Source organism: Mytilus edulis, chromosome 2, assembly GCF_963676685.1.
Source record: "Mytilus edulis chromosome 2, xbMytEdul2.2, whole genome shotgun sequence".
Lineage (NCBI taxonomy): Eukaryota > Metazoa > Mollusca > Bivalvia > Mytilida > Mytilidae > Mytilus > Mytilus edulis.
This window is the reverse complement of record NC_092345.1, coordinates 27761773-27775077: the sequence shown is the minus strand read 5'-3', so window position 1 is coordinate 27775077 and position 13305 is coordinate 27761773. Positions and strand designations below refer to the sequence as shown.

General features: G+C 31.1%; 1 protein-coding gene across 1 annotated transcript in view; it reads left to right on the top strand.

The window, feature by feature from the left end:
- Positions 1 to 13305, top strand: part of LOC139511877 (homeotic protein proboscipedia-like) — a 29889-nt gene that overhangs the window by 10512 nt on the left and 6072 nt on the right. The window lies entirely within an intron of this gene.

Below are 13305 nucleotides of genomic sequence, written 5' to 3'. Positions count from 1 at the left end.
GCATAAGTGTCAGAAAATTTTACATTAAAATTCTAAAGTAGTTTCAATACTTTAATGAAAAAGATGAATGATCTCTGATAAAGTAACCATGAAGCTTACTGGTATTTATTTTTCTATATGAAACATGAGAACACTATACATAATGAATTATCGTACTGATATTCAAAGTGGTATGGCCATCATCCATTTTCATGCACTATTTCACGTGCTTTTAAGAGGAGAAATTTCTAGCTGTTACCCCTGGCGAGTAAATTCTTAACAAGAATCTTAAAAGATTTTTTACCCTAAGCTCATTACCATGCATATAACATTCCATCACTCACGAGCTTCTGTCAATCATTGTTGATTTTCTGACATCTCGTCTGAAAGAAATACAAAACAGTATGTAATGCAGTCAAGAGAGACTTGTAACATTTATGTACTTTAAACTTTTCTTTCTTATTGTAAGGCCAAATAAAAAAATATGAGTTTCCTATAACGGTACCCACCCTATTTTTAAAGCTCAGAAATAGCCTACCCTAAAGTTTTTTTGTCATTTTTTTTTCAATAAGCACTCTTTAAGTCAGAATTTCCCTCCCATAGACTCAATGTAAAAAAATGTAAAATAAAAAAAAATCATTACCTTCCTACCCTATTATTTTCAATAATGAAATAGGAAACACACATATAATTTTTGTTGGCCTAATAAAGAGGAATATTGATATCCCAAATTGGAACAGTTGCTTTTGAAATGAATATATTAAGGGTCCACCTGTTTCATACGTGTATGCTATATTAAAATTATATATATACTTTTATATATTATTAAAATTGTAGACATAGGTTTTATGTAACTGTAGATCAGCTGTTAACTTACTTGCGTATTTGATTGATTTCCGTTACGTCTTAAAAGTCTCCCCTTATACTATGTATTCTAAACGAAACCACTATATTAGTCTACTAGTACAAATGGCTGCCAACATTTAATCTTGACATTCATTTGCATGTGAACTAGTGCACTTTTTTTTAGGGGGCCAGCTGAAGACCGCCTCCGGGTGCGGGATTTTCTTGCTGTGTTGAAGACCCATTTGTGGCCTTCAGATGTGTTCTGCTATTTTGTCGGGTTGTTGTCTCTTTGACACATTCTCAATTTTATTGTAGCTGTAGTTTTAAATGAAAATATAGGGGATGTAATTATTAATAAGACTAATACCAAACCAAAAAAGACATACATGGTCAAATATACTCCTCAGTGCTTTTTATGTATTCAAGGATAAATTTTGGTCACAGCTTTTCCAATGACAACAAGTTAACTAAAGACTATAAAAACTTAAGAGATTGGATAGTATTGCCAATGAGATACATATCTACCAGATACTTTGTCGTTTTCATTTAGAAGATAAAACAATATCCAATTTTGAAAGAAAGAAAAAAAGGTTTAGAATATTAAATATTATATGCAAATGCTATAGAAAAACATGAATAAGTATTTTATTAGATCCTCTTGTGACCACCGCAAACATCAGAATAAAATATTTCGACCGAATAATAAAATCTTTACTATAAAAACATCTGGGATTGTATTTAAAGGAAGGACATCCCATATGTGTGAATACAGCATGCTTCAAGCAGGCATTAACCATCGCCTTAGATTACAATTTAATTTAATGGCAAACATATTAAAACATCTAAATAAATTATTTATGGCTTTTTTCATACTATCCTACATGAAAATATTACTCGGAACATAAATTTTATGATATATCGCCGCAAGGAGCGTAAGCTATCTGAGAGAATATAAAACAAATTTATTTGACTTGTCAGGCGGTCGTTAAAAGAAACACTTTCGTTAATAAGGGATTAGAGGCTTTTATAACTTTATTAACTTTGAAAGGACCATAACTCTGCTTTGACAATGAAATTTACGACTTCGCCACGTGTAGAATCATCCTGCTTAAGCTACAGACGAGGAAATTATTTCTTTTTGCAAAAATGCTATCTTAGTAGAATGGCTTCAATTGTTTTAACTAAGCGCGGACGTCGATGAAAACACTATTATCATTTGTTTAGATGACATAAACAAATTGAAGTTGATCTACGTATAATAAGAGATTTTATTCAAAATTACAAGACGTTTTTCTTTCTTCAAGATGACTATATGAATAAGGCTGAGGTGTGCTTAATGAAAGGTTGCATTTTATTCCTGAGGGGTGAATTAAAACAAGATGAGTAATTTAGGGCTCTTGTAATAGATATTTCACTTAAAAAAATAAACTTTTTGCGTAGTTAGTGAACTCAATTGATCAATGGGATCTTTTGAACAAAATGATCAAATCTAAGTTTAGTATATGTATAAGGAGGTTTTGTGGGAAATTTGACTAATCTTTAAAACTGCTTTACTGTGGTTATGGCCGATTCCGATAAAAGATTTAATCAGAGCAGAAAAGGCAGAAAAAGGGTACGTTTTTTTTTCTCTCCGTTTGTCTCATCGGCTTGTAAGCTAATGTGTTGCTGGGTTTATATAGACTTGTGTTAGTTTACTTCTATTTTACAAGAACGAAATGAAGGGCGTTGATGTTTGTACAAGTCACATTTTTCAACCGGCAAACGTAAAAAAACTTAGGGACAAACTTTGAACAAAAGCATGAAAATTCAAACTCATTCAATATGTTAAATTGTTCTTCTTGTTTTCATTTAACAGAGTATTTGTTGTATTTGTTCCAGTCGCTAGGCGAATACAGTTGATCATCTAGGAATTATTTTTTTATTTCATATTATAACGCTTCGACAGCATTGTTTCAAATTAGAAATGAACTGTATCTGTAGTATAACTGTTGATATTATTGAAAATTTCAAAATAACACGTATATTGACATCGACTCAAAAATGTATTTTAATAAAATCAATCCTTCAAGTACACAGCATGCTAAAAGTTTAGAACCAGATGTTGAAATATGAATTCATAATATGATTTATAAAAATGAAAATATTTGTTACAAACACTAAGAAAACCATAATCTCTTGATTGTTTAGAAGAAAATTATCGGAGTGTTAAATTCTTCTTTTGTGGTAAATCATGATTTATTTTGTCAATATTATCCTTTATAATTTATCTGTGAGAGTATCACTTTTTCTTTAGATGAAGCTGTAACAATTTAGGTATACGTACGTTTAAAAGGTTAATAATTTTGCACCAGAAATTATATAGAATAACAAAGAAAATAATTCCATAAAACGTGCATTTTACTTATTTTCTAGATATATGTATATAAGTTTCTGTCAGTCAGTGTTTAGACTTTTTGCCGACGTTGAGCACTTTGCAGTCTATTTGGACTTACTATGGAAGTATGGCCTATATTTCCCCAAAAAAATAATTGTTTCACGCCCGGGTTTAAAATCTTAAATTTGATGAAACTAAGTATATTTTACACTTTATATTGGAACAGTGTAAATAAAATAAAACGAAGGCATTTCAACGATTTTACATTCTGTTCCCATAACACAAAATTGATTGTTAGCGCTGTACATTGCTGCTGCAATCTATTTGACACAAAATTTTAAACACTTATAAAAATAAAAATGTGGTGACGAAAAGTTAGGAACTATAGGTTATCGTATAGCCTTCAACAATGACCAGAATCCATGCCGCACAACAGATTACAAAAGACCCAATTTAAAAATAAAACAATTCAAACTAGAACACTAACGTTTTTACATTTTGTTTTGTTTCGATGGACATTAGTAATCAAAACTAATGAATCGTCATATGAAATACAATACAAATAAAATAATGGTTCATGTTCATTCTAGTTTTTTCTTCTTCATATCTATCTTTAAATTTGACAAAATCTTTCAAAAATAGCACAATTTGAACATCTTTACAAACAATGTGTAATCCAGATATATTTAAAGTAATACTGTTGTCACATCATTAAAGCTCCTGAAAATTTAACAGAAGATAGAAACGTTTTTTAAAATTAGTCTTAGAACGGCGAAACAAATAGAGGAAAATTACAAAACAGATATTCCTAAAACTACATGTGCACTGATATAAGTTCTTTAATTGATGTATAATTTTCATTGTCATGTATATGTATATGTTCCTCCCCCAAACATCCCTTTTTAGTATATACACGATATATGTAGATATTGGAATCTTTGTTGCATATTTTCGCCCTTTTTAAACATAATTTTGAAATAATGGAAATTTATTCAAAGTTGTATACGGTGAACTACATTTTATGTACATGCACTAACCTAAACAAAATTAACATTATTACAAAGGATAATAGGTATAATTAAAAGTGAATGCAAATGAACAATGTGGTTTATATATATCGGCCATATTGCCATAAATAAAAATTAAGCAAACTGTTGATATGTCGTAAAAAGTTAGCTTCACGCTGAATGTCATTCACGCTGACAAAATGCAAAAAGCTACCTGTTTTAAATTCATTTAAATTGTGTTTTGAGTGACAGGTATTGAAATTTTTGTATTTTGTGTTTCTAGATGCACACTGATCGTATCCTCTTGTGAAAGCCTAGGGGAGAAAGCCACGAAAATATTTTCAACAGCTGTCATTATTTTATATAATTTATTCTTCGTGATGTTTATGATAAAAATCATTTTAATATTAAAATATTATGAATCTTTTCATAGCAAGGTATCTTTTTTCCTGAGTGGAAAGTTTTTCCCTTTGATCTATGACATATAACATTTGTTTATCCATTCAATACAGATGTTTCGTAGCAAAATTTATAAATCAGTCATTTAGAACTAGCAAAATGGACGAATGATGAATCTTATTTATAACAAGTTAACATGGTAAATATTACATATTTAAGTAAAAAAATTCACGACACTGTTTTAATGGTACTGTAATGTACTACATGGTTTATATTTTACGTTTTCTTGTTGTTTAACCTGTACTGATTCAAAGAGTTATTTCTTTTACCAAGATTCAAAGAGTTAGCTCCCTTTACTCATATCATAAGAGTTTCCTCTAAAGAGTTAGTTCCCTTTATCCAGGTCCAACGCGTTACTCCCTTTTTAGAACTAGTAAAATGAACGAATGAGAAGTCTTTTTTTGCAGTTAGCATGGTTACTACAAATTCTTGAAGAAAGAATATAACAGTGCAGTTCTGTTGTAACTTTAATTGTACTTCAGCCTTCAGCTCTATGTTCGGGTTGTTGTCTCTTTGACAATTTCCCCATGTCCATTCTCAATTTTACAAAGATAATAATGCAGGTGGTCTGATTGATTGACCTACCCGAATTCAAAGAGTTGTTTCCCTTTATCGAGATCGTTCAATGTTACACTTATTTTCTTTAAAGCAACATTTCGTTTTTTCTGGTGACTAAGGATCATAATTGTTACAGTACTCGCTTTGTCATTAGATTCCCTCTTTTTTATTCGCATTTCCATTATAATTTCCCCGATGCAATAAGGTCATTCTAATGTGTCATTAGACCTTAGACACTTGAAGATTTTAAATAGCCATCGTATAAAAATAACTTTGAATAGGCCTATATAACGAGTGTAACAATTTTTTGTGAACAAAGTGTCTTATGCGCTGAAGTTTAATATATGTTTCAAAGTTTGTCCCTGGACTTAGAGCTTAATGTTATACATTCCTTTTGTGGAAATTAATATTTTGTAAACAAGGTATGTATTTACAGTAACTACTCTGATCCACTCATCAGGACTACGTTCAACGAGCATAGAGGTAAATTCCGTATGGAGATATATATTCAATGCATTTTTGATTTTATATTGTTATTTAAATATGAACGGTTAAAAAATAAAATCTGAATGTTTAAAGGACCTCATTTTATTCCTTCAGTGTGTCTTGTAGACGTGAAAATTTTGAAAATGGGTCATTATTTATATTTTTTTTTATTAAAAATGTATAATTAGATATTCGATACCCTTTATAATTGTTTCTACTGTTGCAGTTATTCGTGCGAAAAGCAGATACATATTGATATTTCGAATCATTAAGGCTAATCAAAACGAGGAATTAAACATTGATGCAAAGTGCTTCAAATGTCAAGTTGGAATGTTCTGGTAGGAGGACATTAGAAGCCAGAAGCCCACCCACTACATGTGTCTCTTCTATGTTTCAAAGGGTCTCGCGTGACTTTAGGTCGTAACTTACCCATGTACCACTTCGGTATGAGAAGTGTTCTGATTCGTCATTAAGCGCTGATCATTTTAATATTCAAACCGTTAACTGTTGAATTACACGCAAAATCCGGAGTTGTGGTGTTTGGTTACATGTTTTGATAAATGACGACGCACGTTTGTTTCACAACAAAAAATCAAATTGCCTACTATATATAATTATCAAATTATCGATTATAGAATTTATTTGTAGACTTTAATATACAATATGTGTAATGACAGTTTAAGCATGGTTGCGATTTCTTGTAATTGAAGTGTGACATTAAAGCTTAGAGGGCAACACACTAAATGTTTCGTGAAACATAAAATAAATTCAAATAAAATATGAAATTATATGATGATTCTTTATGATAAAAGCAAAACCAATTATAATGCAAATATCTGTTATGTAAAAATGGAAAATGGACATTTGACCATATAACAAAAGATTTCTAGGAACAATATACTTTCTTCGAAAGAACGGTCATTGGTGGCCATCTCTGAAATGTTTGAAAAACAAACTAGGAGCTGTTTCACTTACGAAGTAGGGCAATAGTTAACTTATGGCACGTGGATAGATACAACGTTGTGAAAGTGTTTATCACCTTTTATGAGCATAATTTTATTTCCAATTTATGTATTAAAAGCTTTGTAAGATTATCTTGTATAAAATATACACAAAGACGGAACTTTTATTTTGTAGAGTTCTAAGTCTTTAAATGTTCAGTGTTTTGTTTTGTTTTGTGGACTTGTACTTTTGCATTGTTTGTCATTGACATTTTCTATTTTAATTCCATTTATGCTTTTTAATTGTCCCGGCCCCTTGGTCGCTTCTGTTTCTTTTGATTTAATAAAAAAAAACCTTTTATTATTCATCTATACGATTATTGCAGTAAAAAGTATCACTAATATTTACACAATGCACACCTCTGACCTTTTTTTCACGAGATGTTCCTGTCAATCAATGTTTTTAAATATTTTTTTTTTCATTAATGTTTAAACACGCAATAAACAGTTCCATGTGTATCTGTACTATTTGATTAATAAAAAAACAGAGAAATCAATACCCTGATAAGCAACCGGATCTTGTTACGTTTGAGCTTGTCAAGCAATGTTCAAAGCAACAAAAACTCTTATTATGTAATTATTCTTTGCGAACCACTAATTTATCGACATCTTATTCAGTCCGGGATTGCTTTTATTTAGCCCGGGATTGATGGTAATATTATCCAATCAAGCTTCAATGCCTTTGTACATTCAGTTTTATAATTAACAAATCAATGTAAAATTATCAGAAAGTGTAAATATCATCCAGGTTAATTTAAGATATCCTTTGATAACTTTTGTGTCTACTTACTCTCATTCCGAACGATTTAGATCGACTGTAAATTTCGCATTACTGAAATTCAATTCTAATCACTGAATGCATGAAAATTGTTTCAGTTTGTTAAGAAAATGATTGAAGAATCTTAGACGCGTAATTTCAATTACATCAACTTTTCAACGTTTGATGTACTTTTATAGCAAATAACAGCATGTGTTAGAAGTTTACATAGGTAATTATTTGTTGTAAGTAATGATGTCAAAAAAGAAAGTTAGACTGTAAAGAAAATGTATATAGGTGACCTGGTTTTCTTTTTTACCCTTTTATGGTGTTTTGTATATATCTGAGATAGGTTGTCCAAATTCTTTTACTGATTTTTGCTTAAATATTACTGGCATCTGTTCAACCGAATGCTAAATTTTAAAACTTGTAATTTGCTTTAAACTAGCCCTCAGTTAAAAAAAGAAGTATTTTGCCCTTGCGTTAGCAGTTGTAAGTGCTTCGTGCTAATCAAGCCTTTTTCCAGCTGATTTTTAGTTTGATCTTGTTTGTGCTTTTCCATCAGTGCACTGTCCCAGGTCAGGGGAGAGTTTATCTTTCATTTGTATGCTTAACCCCACCACACTATGGTAGTGGATTGTCTAAGTCCGGAGCCTGTTATTCAGCGGTTGTCGTGGGTATTTATAATTTCACTATTTAATATATACCCTCATTAATCAGTGGTATCCCATTTTTAGTTCCCAGACTTTCGTCCCAGACGGCCTGTAATACCGGACCTACGTATTGTATTCATTGTTTATATGTTCGAGTCTTGAACATGCATGAAACATATGCCACTGGACGTAAGACAACCTTATGTTATTTCCTTATCACGAAGTGATTAACTTACTGTAGCTGATTAAGATTCATAAAATAAAATGGAAAATAGGCAAAGCAAATATAGAACAGAGAGTATTCGGATGCTGAAATATAAAGAACAGAGAATAATGGGTAAAACAAATAATGGAAAAACAGAACTGAAGGAAGCCAATTCAGACCCTTATAAATTAACTTGACGATATAGTTCTACCAAACGTAAGCATAGAATATAAAAGCCATTTAGAAAAGAGCGCTGCAAATTGCAATCTGGAAATAAAGGATAAAAGTAGAGTGGGACAGACGTTTTGCTTCAAAAACGTGGCTGCAGAACATGAATATATTAATCTCTCTTTAACCTCTGATAGTAAAGATACATTTATACTTCTCATTTAACAAAAGTAATTTACGAACAGGATTTGCACCTTTGACTGATTTTAAAATTATCCCGGATATACCTTTCGTAATAATGTAACTTACAGGTTTATTTATGTATTATACTAGCGCCATGTACGTCTCGTATCTTTTTCAGGTTGTTGTCTCAGTGACAATATTACCACAGCTTCCTTATTTATTTCTTATTTGTAGACTTTTTCTTATTTATGTTTACAGAGTGTATACTCATTGGTCATTCAACATGTTTTATAAAAAAAACAACACTTTTTAAAGCATTTGAATAACTCAAAGATGCAATATTATTTCGTTTGTTCAAAGTTGTGCTGTAAAAACTTCATAATGAAATAATAATTAGAACATGGACGAACATGCTGACTGAAATGTACAGCTCTATGAAACTCCTATGACGGTAGGAGAACCACCAACTATACGTTTGATTACCTATTTATGTCATTATGCGGTAAGATGCATCTTAATTGACCTATTAATGTATATTTTGTGATGGAGAACTCATGTTCAGTACGAATGCTTAAATTGAAGGTGTTAACTATCTTGACATTTATTTGTTTTCAGTGTTTAAATAATAGATTTAGATTATCACTGGGGAATCGTCTCGTTTGTCATCTGTGACAAGTCAAATATCGTTGTCACTTTCTTAACGCTAGGGCTTACTTTGTCGTGGCTTATTTTGAACCAATCGAAAGGGCACATCCAATGTATAAATGAAAACCGACATCTGAGTTACAGTTATTTATGTAAATGGAACTTTCAAAACGAAACATTACTATAACATTTTTAATTTTCATAAGCGGAAGTAACATTTTGTTTATCAAACTTATCATTTTTGTAACTACAATCTTTATCCAATTTGTTTATCAAACTTATCATTTTTGTAAGTACAATCTTTATCCAATCTAAATGTTCAGTTTTTCAGTAACAATCTCATTAATTTTGCTCTTTATGTCTATGACCATTTATCGATGTTAAAAATTGCAGTAAGTAATCTCTTCTAGGCGAGACCAGATTAATGTGATTTTGATATTAATCTTGCTTTATATTAGATCGACAAGCTGAGTCAAATCATGTAAGTGTTTGCTAATCTAGAAAATGTCTACAGAGATACAGATACCGAATTAAATCATATAACCGGATTTGTGAACATGAGCAACACGACGGGTGTCACATGTGGAGCAGGCTCTGCTTACCCTCCAGGAGCACCTGAGATCACCCCCAGTTTTTTGTGTGGTTCGTTTTGTTAAGTCTTTAGTTTTCTATGTTGTGCTTTGTGTACTATTATTTGTCTGTTTGGTGTTGTTTTTTTTTGCTTTTTTTTTTACCATGGCGTTGTCAGTGTAATTTCGATCTTTGAATGCACATCAAGTTATACAAGCCCCGAAATGAAAAATTTAAAACAAATTTGATTATATCTACAAACAATATTTATTGTCAGGTTTTCTTTCATATTCTATTCGTCATTTGATTGGATTTTCCCTTCATACTACTTACGTAATAAGGAAGCTTTTCATAGCTCGAAGATTTAAAAAACAGTAGGTAAAATGCACAGGGACTCGGTTAGCAGATTAAAATTTTGTAAATCAATGTTTTTAATTTATTTTTTATTATTTCCTGTCTATTTGCATTACTATATTAACGTATTTAACGTTGCCATCACTATTTCTTTGTTTTCTGGCAATGTGCAGTTTACTTTCCATATCCATATACTGAAAAAACCTAAAGGGATCTAAGTCGCCATCTTGAATTGCCTTCCCTACTTTAGATAAAAAATAATTAAAAATATTAATGAATTACTATATACCTTACAACAGCCCTCATTTTCTTCCGAAATTATTCTTCTATCACATGCATATTTTGATTTGTGGATTAACAGAACCCTTACGCAGTTTCAGTTGCATTCGTGTCAGAATATTCAAATTTCCCGGCGAAAGCAACGTATCATTCGGAAACTTCCAGGTTGATGCGTTTACAACAACGATAAATCCTTATAAACAGACGAGTGCTGTCCCCTGATTTATTATTACATATCGAGAGCAAAATTATTAACCATGTTAACGAATAGAGCCTTTCTTCATACGGGGTAACATAAATCATTGACTTTTTCGTAGACACATCAATAAAATGAAGAAGTTACTTAAAATATTGACACGTTCAATGGGATTTATAAGGTTTACTAACAGTACCAGGATATATAAAAAAGGGGGAGGGCCGGTTGGTAGGTCAACTTGGAGTAATACTTTGAAAAAGTATATTAACTTATCATACATGCATGTATGAAGTTCAATCAGTAGGCCCCTTTCCATATACATACATATACTCCTCTGATTATATAAGTGTTGTACTGCATAAATCCATGATTTGAAAATAACAGGACGATGTCAGAAGATCTCAGAAATACAACCCGATAGTTTGGGACAATCATTTGATATTTTCAATGGGCGGAAGGATAGGAGGATAATCTGATATTGAAACAATACATGCACTAACTGTTCAAAGACATTTTTGTTTGATATTTAATTTATATGAAGGATATCTTGGTGTGGCGTAGGTATGAAGTTAGGGGACAGCACTCGTCTGTTTATAAGGATTTATCGTTGTAGTAAACACGTCAACCTGGAAGTTTCCGAATGATACGTTGCTTTCGCCGGGACTTTGAATATTCTGACACGAATGCAACTGAAACTGCGTAAGGGTTCTATTAATCCACAAATCAAAATATGCATGTGATAGAAGAATAATTTCGGAAGAAAATGAGGGCTGTTGTAAGGTATATAGTAATTCATTAATATTTTTAATTATTTTTTTATCTGAAGTAGGGAAGGCAATTCAAGATGGCGACTTAGATCCCTTTAGGTTTTTTCAGTATATGGATATGGAAAGTAAACTGCACATTGCCAGAAAACAAAGAAATAGTGATGGCAACGTTAAATACGTTAATATAGTAATGCAAATAGACAGGAAATAATAAAAAATAAATTAAAAACATTGATTTACAAAATTTTAATCTGCTAACCGAGTCCCTGTGGTAAAATGCACTTTTTTTAATGTCTCAGTTGCCAGGTGACTTCTAGACAAAAGCTGCTTGTGCGATTTAAAAGTTGACCTCTGAACACTGGCGACAACCAACTGAAATATTCATGCTATTTTTTTGTATCTTATGTTTCTTTCTTTTTGAAAGAAAATAAGAAAATGATTCTGTAAATGGCAAATTTACAGTGAAAACTTCAACAAAAAAATAAACAATGCTGTGAATGTTAAGTGTATATCACTGACTTGTCTGATCTTTGATTAAAACAAAAATTAATTAAAAATGATTTAAATCAAAACAAAACCTCGATATTTACTTAAATAATTATTTACTTCAAAGAAAGCCCTTTTAAAAGTTATAAAAAAATAATAAAAAATACCCGAGAGAGAAATTGATAGTACATAAACTAATAGATCTTTGATAAAAGTAACCCAAACAATTTATCTGATTACATCAGTCAAATTTGCATAAAAATTTCACATGAAAACCTTTTAACCCGGATCAGTAAAGCGTGTTAAACTTTTTTCATTGATTGAATTTTAACAAAAGTGCTGTAGACCTCTTACACCAATCGCTATAATGTATTTTTTCATCAGTTTTCGTCTTATCAATGAATTATTTCAATCCCGCACGGAATGGAGATGGACGCGATCGGTCTAAAATCTCGTGATCTCTCGGTCACGAGGGTTTGTTCAGTAGTAATCAATTCTATAAAGTACGTTTGTATTACATTTATTCCATGTTCTGAGGGAACATGTCAACTTATATTAGACATATTATTGACATCACGAATGTTTTCGTCGTGTTAGATTTCAGTTTCCATTTTTAAAATGGAAGTGTATGTTTATCTCCGATAAGCAATTGCATATATAGTGTTTTCATTGTTTGCAATGTAAAAAAGATAATGATAGTGTAAAGGCTGGTATTTGATGAGTGAGGGAAGTAATCCAAGTTAGTCCATCTAACATAATTGAACTTTCTATACTCTATTCTTCCTATCGTGCATGCAAGTCATAGATCTACACTAATATCCTTTGCATGTTGAAGTTCTTTCTTGTTTTTTAGTCATACGACTCTTGTCCACCTAAGTCACTAACTATATATATTATAAAGATGATTTATGTTTATTTATTTAATGTCATATCGTTTTTAATTAATTTTTTAGAGAATAGAGAAGTTGGTAATATTTATGGCAGATATTTTAGTTTTTGTCTAATTTATTCACATTTTAGACTCGTTGTGATTCGGTGCTTGACACTTGATAACGATTGTATTTTTGAGTTGCTGTCTCAATGACGTATACCCAACTCTCCATCCAATTATATTGTTATATAATTTAATCAGATACAAGTTACTTTTTGTGTATCCATTTATCTCTGTATAAATCAATTATCATTTATATGGTCATAATAATAAAATAACTGTTTATAAATTTGTAATTATTGAAATACTAAGGCATTTCTACCTCAGGAATAGATGACCTGAGCTGTATTTGGACAAACCTTAAGGAATTTTTGGTCCTCAATGTTCTTCAACTCAACTCC